This window comes from Corticium candelabrum, chromosome 10, assembly GCF_963422355.1.
Source record: "Corticium candelabrum chromosome 10, ooCorCand1.1, whole genome shotgun sequence".
NCBI lineage: Eukaryota > Metazoa > Porifera > Homoscleromorpha > Homosclerophorida > Plakinidae > Corticium > Corticium candelabrum.
In genome coordinates, this window is record NC_085094.1 from 6,893,409 (window position 1) to 6,900,786 (window position 7,378).

General features: G+C 40.1%; 1 long non-coding RNA gene across 1 annotated transcript; it reads right to left on the reverse strand.

Moving 5' to 3' along the window:
• Positions 1–305: 305 nt before the first annotated feature.
• On the reverse strand, positions 306–6,951 carry LOC134186263 (uncharacterized). The gene is made up of 3 exons (XR_009970942.1): positions 6,728–6,951; positions 6,508–6,664; positions 306–725 (listed from the first exon to the last, which is right to left on the reverse strand). It is a non-coding gene; the product is annotated as an uncharacterized LOC134186263 (long non-coding RNA).
• Positions 6,952–7,378: the final 427 nt, after the last annotated feature.

The window sequence follows — 7,378 nt, forward strand, 5'->3', positions numbered from 1 at the left end:
GTTCACTTATCCGACACGCCCAGCTTGTCATGTGAGTGATCCACGTGCATAAGTCAGTTGTTTCTTGAAACAAGTTTGAGAGTGAGTTCAAGCGTTTCTTCTCGCTGTATTCTACATTCATCTACATCTACATTCAGTATACCTAGTGTGGAAAAATGCCGTATACTATGAACAATAGTTGAGTTTGTAACAGCTTCAGTTATCCAACATTTTGACTTATCCTCCCAAGGAGGTCGGATAAGTGACACGCGACTGTAGTGGCATTGGTACAGTACTGATATTTATGAAATCATAAGTTCCTATATTTCAAATAAATTAAATGATAAACAACCATCAATATCCAATCAACAAGTTGGACAAAGTAAACTGAACATTTGAGTCAACTCCAACTCAATCATGCCAACAGGCAAATGAACAAGTTCTCTAAAGTCAGTAGCAGCAAACGTATCAAATATCACTAGACAACAATGCCCAGCTTAGAAATTGTAAATGTTTAATTCTGCCATGCTAAACACACATGCATGGCAAGCACTAAGAAATGCATTTTAAACATATAAAAAAGCAACAAATCATTATCAGAAAGTTCTCTCCTTTATTACATTGAGATCAAAGTGCCGATTCACCATCCATACTATCATACAACAGTTCCTCATTCTTCCTGTCTTGCTGAGCTGCAACAGCTCTAACCTCTAGATATCCACATGATTCAGCACTGCTGCCTGCACCTGTAAGAGCAAATCTGATGTGCTTATCCACAGTAACTCTCTGGTTAATACCAGACTTGAGTGTGTCCTAGGTTATTCAGTGATATATGCAAGACAAGACTCCTACATGCACAAGTCAATAAATCTTACTCTGGACCTCAAAAGTGAAACACACGACCCTCCAATTACAATAAGTTCTCGTAAAACATAAGTTATGTGCAACTGCTGATAAACTATCGTTAAAGCCATCAGGGCCAATACTCATGCACTCCTTAACTTCCGCTTATTTGGCACCTGTCATGGCCACTAATTAGATCTATGGTAGTGTTCTGTCAACAAAATACTACATTAGTGATGAACTGTAAATCTCTGACTGCAAATAATTATTAAGGTGCTCACCCATGCAAGCATAGACACACCCATGCAAGCATAGACACACCCACGCAAACATGATTTCAAGTTGTGTCATAACAAAGCAGAGCAAGCGAACATCTTACGCTGCACCACATTCTATGACATACACTCTTTATTCCAAGTATAAAGAGAAATGCAAATTGTGTTCTTGTGCACCACGGCAGTTTCGCTCCTCGTACTTGATATTTCAAGAAAGCTAATGACAAGAGTGTTAGATTCTCTATCCACACATTTACCATTTACAATCTTGAGATAGCTGAACGACAAAGCGCTTTCTTGATCGTTTTCTAGTTCTACATAACCTGAAAATGGGTGGAGCACAGAGCATTTACTGTGATGGCATCTGAACTCCAGCGTAAAAGACATAGAGATTGCCGGGACGTCTGGCATTTAAGGAGGGAAGTACTTCTCAAAGCTTGACATAAGCCAGCATATAATCAAGTACCACTGGATACCGGTCAGTGCACTTTTGACCATTCCACTTTTAAATTTAGTTTGGTTAAAAATTGAAAAGTACATCGTGCTTTACAATTTTGGACCAATTTTAAGTAAATATTAAAAATTACAAAATTACAAATTGACTTACTACATATAAGAAAATCAAAATACAAAATTGAAAATGACAGCTGCAATTTCCGGCCAAGCATATTCTATGTAGTCTTCAGTGACAGCACCTGCACTTGATATAAAGCAATTTGATTGATGGCACCTACAGTCTCATTCAAGGTGTACACTATATAAGAAAGGGAAAAAGACCAACGTCATGAAGCCAATGTCACATCAAATGGGACTATTTTCCACCCTCTTGTGTGCGAATTTCTTGGCCTGTAATCACCACACAGTTTGGAAGTATTGAAGATCATCACACGATGTCTATCTTTCAAAAGAATTTGACAGTCAGCCAGGAAGTCAGTAACACACATGAACCACTGTCGGTAAAACTCTGGCTATATAACGCCAAAATGATATTGCATAGACTGGCTTTAGATTTACAGACATGTTTTTCGGATAATGTGTGTTAGATACCCACGTAGGTGGGTTTATATAAATATATATATATATATAAATAACTCTAACATATATACATATATATATATAACTCTAATATATATATATATATATATATTACAGTTATATATATATATATATATATAAACCCACCTACGTGGGTATCTAACACACATTATCCGAAAAACATGTCTGTACAATCTAAAGCCAGTCTATGCAATATCATTTTGGCGTTATATAGCCAGAGTTTTACCGACAGTTGTTCATGTGTGTTACTGACTGCCTGGCTGACTGTCAAATTCTTTTGAACGATAGACGTCGTGCGATGGTCTTCAATACTTCCAAACTGTGTGGTGATCACAGGCCAAGAAATTCGCACACAAGAGGGTGGAAAATAGTCCCATTTGATGTGGCATTGGCGTCATGACGTTGGTCTTTTTCCCTTTCTTATATAGTGTACACCTTGAATGAGACTGTAGGCGCCATCAACCAAATTGCTTTATATCAAGTGCAGGTGCTGTTACTGAAGACTACATAGAATATACTTGGCTGGAAATTGCAGCTGTCATTTTCAATTTTGTATTTTTGATTTGATTATATGTAGTAACTCAATTTGTAATTTTGTAATTTTTAATATTTAGTTAAAAATTGGTCCAAAAATTGAAGTGCACAATGTACTTTCAATTTTTAACTAAACTAAAAAAATTGGAAAATGGAATGGCCAGAAAGTGCACTGACCAATAACGCTTCCAGGAAATATACCACCATTAACACCTCAAGAGGACTGCCATACGGTATCACATCAGCTCCAAGTACTGTAAATCAACAATTTCGTAAGCAAAAAACTTTCGTAAGTGTCCAAATTCACCATTTCATAGGCAGCCAACTTTGTAAGCGTTGATGAACGTAGCCACTTTTCTGTGCAGAACATCAGCATGAAATCAACAGGATCAAAACCACAGCACCACGGGAAAGTATCTGCTAAGTGTACATCCTAGCAGTATCTCACCAGGTGTCCATTTGCGGACATGTCAAAACCACAGCACTACACGTAAATATCAGCTATTGCTTAGGCTCACCAAATAAGTGTCAGTCTGTCTGGCACACGTGATACGTGATGATTATTAGCACTAAATTAGTAAGCATTTAACTTTAGTAAATCTGAGATCCCTTACAAAATTTACAAAAGTTAGATGCTTACGAAATTTTGTTGATTTACAGTATATTTCAGAGAGTATTGGAAGAAGTGCTGAAGGGAACCACAACAAATAACTACCTTCATGATATTCTAGTAGCAACACAGTCAAAGCAAGAGGATATCCAGGTTCTGGATAACGTGCTGAGCAGGCTGAAAGAGACAGGTTTCCAATTAAAGAGGGTGAAGTGCACCTTTATGACCAGCTCAGTCACCTACTTGGGATACATCATTTGATGAACAAGGACTGCATCCGGATCCCATCAAGGTCAAATCGGTGAAGGAAGCGCCAGAACCAAAAGATGTGACAGAACTCTGAAGTTTAATTTCTGGGCTTAATCAACTACTATAACCAATTCATGCCTAATCTTGCCAACATCTTAGCACCCTTACATATCAGTTAGTTTGCAACGAGGGCAAAATGGGAATGGACTTAAAGCAGAGCAAGACCTTTCAAGAAGCAAAGCAACAGTTGATATCTATGAGAGTATTGGCTCACTATAATGCGGTCAAGCACCTGGTGTTGGCTTGTGATGCCTCACCATATGGTTTGGGAAGCATATTGTCATACAAGATGGAGGATGGGAGCAAACGCCCAATTGCATTCGCCTCATGCTCACTGAATGACACGAAGAAGAAATACCAAAAGGTTGACAAAGAAGGGTTAGCTCTGGTATTTGGTATGCAAAAGTTCCACAAGTATATTTTCGGGAGGAACATCACATTGCTCACAGATCACAAACCACTGTTGGGTTTACTCAAGGCAGAAAAAGGTATTCCAGCCACGACATCAAAGATGCAGCGTTACACATTAAAATTGGCAGCATAGCAGTATGATCTGCAATTCCGAGAAAGGTCCACACAGCAAAGCGGATGCACTGAGCCCACCAGAACACCGCCAGACATTCCCAGAGAATCATTTTACCATACAACAATTGGATGCTTCACCAGTTACAGCCAAACAGATTGCAGACATAACATCTTGAGATCCCTGTTTCTCAGGTACGAAACTGGATACTACTACAGGTTGGCCATGCCAGTCGCCAAGAAGACAGGAGGACTCCCAGTCTCCAGAACAGCCGGCTCTGTGGCAGAGACAAGGGGAAGTAACGCTACAGCAAGGATGCATATTGTGGGGACATCGCGTGGTGATACTCCCCAACAATAGAACAAGGCCACCATGGAGACACTACATGAAGGGCATCTAGGAGTCTGTCAGACCAAAGCCCTGGCAAGGAGTTTCCTGTGCATGGTGGCCTGGAGTAGACACAGCCATAGAACAAATTACCAAGGCATTCTCAACATGTCAAGAAACAAAGAAGTCACCAATGAGAGCCCCATTACAACCATGGGATGGCCACAAAAGCCTTGGACACGGCTCCATATTGATGCCGGGCCGTTCATGGGAAAGATGTTTTTAGTAATTATCGATGCCATGTCCAAATGGATGTACACATAGTCAGCGCAGCCACTAGCCAAGCCACTATCGATAAAGTTAGAGCCTCAATAGTCATACATGAAATTCCAGAGTAGATAATGGCAGTTGTTTTACGAGTACAGAGTTTGAATTGTTTAGCACGGCTAATGGTATCACTCATACCAAAAAAACCACCCTCTATATACCACACAGCATCCAATGAACTGGCAGAGAGAGGAGTACAAACATTTAAGGAGGGAATAAAGAAGACAAAGAAAAGAAACATTAGAAGAAAGGCTGCTAAAGTTCCTGATGGCCTACGGAAATACGCCACACACCACAACGAGAGTGACACCGAGGAATTGCTATTAGAACAGAGACCAAAAACGTTGCTGGACCACATCCGCCCTGATCTAGCTCAGCCAAGGTTGGGTCAAAACAAGCCAAGCAAAAGTACCAGCATGACCAACACAGCAAGGACAGGAGCTCCTTAGCAGGCCAAGCACTTTAGATTCAAAATTTTCGACCAGGTCCAAGATGGTTAGCAGCTACAATTGAAAGCCAGCAAGGACTGCTGTCTTTCTGCGGCCGACTGCCAACAGGACAACTAGTGAGATGACAACAAAACCATATTCACAACCGACTACTAGGGAACAGTGATGAGCAGACATCAAGACACAGGACCAACTCCAAAAGGAAGAAGAAAGAGAATCAGATTTGGAAGACGCGGGAAAAGAACCCTACAACGAAACAGAACACGAAGTGATCGAGCAAGGAGCAGAACTGGACAACAAGGTAGACAAGGAGACAGAGGCTGAAAAGACAGCAAACTCCTCAATCAGTCCAGAGCTGCCTAAAACTCCAAGAGCTGAATACAACAGTGAAGTGGGGGTTTGCTGTTCCCAATGCGTGAGGAAGTTGCCTGAAAGACTGGACTCATAACTTTTGTTGTTGTTTTTTTTGGTTTTAGTTTAGCTTTTATATAATTAGTTACCGTAAGGGGGAGATGCAGTAGTTACTGGGGCTGATCCGGGGACTTCGGTGTGACGTAAGGCCCACTATACGGTGTACTATAGGTGGTAAGCAGAGTGGTAATTAAATATTCTACAGATACCCATAAGGACTGGCTAGAATTGAAGAATAGGCTACACTTAGCGACAGACGATGCGGTACCGTAGTGGTGTTTCTTCTACAGAAATTCAACAACTGCAAGTCAGATGTATGCGTTGGTACACTGATAAGCTGGTGTAGAGCTTCCTACATGGTAGATGTTCGGATGCTATCGCGATAATGCTGTGCTCCACCCATTTTGGGTTACGTGCAACAAGGAAGAGCTCAAAAAATCGTTTTGTCGTTCAACAGAAAGCTATCTCAAACCGGCAAATGGTAATTGGTGTGGATAAAGGCACGATTTCAAGTTTGTGTGGGTGGGTCTGTGTGTGCGAGTGAATTTGTGAGAGGGCACCTTAAATAATAAGTAGACATGCAGCCGTTGCCTCGGTTGTAAATCATGGCTAATGCGCATGTATTGTCTACCCACATAGATTCACAATTAGACATGTGAAGGCTCCTCATACTAAATATACTTTCACTAACTCCTGATAATCGCAGTATTATATCAGATATAGAGTCTGTTGTTTGCACATGTTTCAATAAACATAACAAAAGTAAAGTAGCTATACAAAACACAATGCCATCATGAACAAAGCCTTGACAAGTAGTAATTAATTTCTACAGTATGCAATTTCACATCATGTCAATATTCTCACCTGTAGTAGCATATGAGCTATTAATTGTCATTGTATCTCATTGCTTTTCTCCAAACATTCACTTGTTCCACATGTTGCGTTAGAATTGGCAATGACACTATCATATTTCATAGGCACCAAAGATTTTAACTCATTTCTTGTGCACCTGTAATTCTTCCTGTATCACACATACCAGCGTAAAAGTTCAATATTACAAATATTTGTAACTTAAATATTTCACCTCAGAAAAATGAAAAGTACAATTATTAGCATGAGAACGATGACACTTAGTGTAACAGCAATTATTACTGAGTTTGATACTCCTCCAGACGATGACTCATTTTCTGCAGGCACAGTCGTGTACCCTACATATACAAACTCAATCCAACACTATACGCAATTTAACCTAATCAGTAACCAAATACATCTCATTGTCTATAACTACTAATTGAAGCTGTGTTTACACTGTCACTTCCCAGATGTGTACTTAAGGAGGGTTTGGGGGTGGTGTGGTGGGTGGTGGTGGTGTGCAAACGAACCAGTCCACTTCAGTCGGAGGTCCGCTTGTACAGTACCTCTGCATGTATACGACCAAATCAATCAGTCAATGGCGGCCTAAACAATTACAAGTGTTGACAACAATAAACACCACACACGATATGATTAATTGTTGCAAGAATTACGAATATACATGCTATTTTCTTTCTAAACATGCTACGTGTAAAATTTATCTAAAATCACACATAGGGACTGTCATTTCAAGTGACCACAAAGTCCGTAAATAGGCTGTAATCGTGGAAGTACAGTATTGAGAGTTATCACACATGGGACATAAAATCGCTCGTGGTTATGTACTGTTAGATTCTCGTATAAATATTGCAAACCCAAGAAA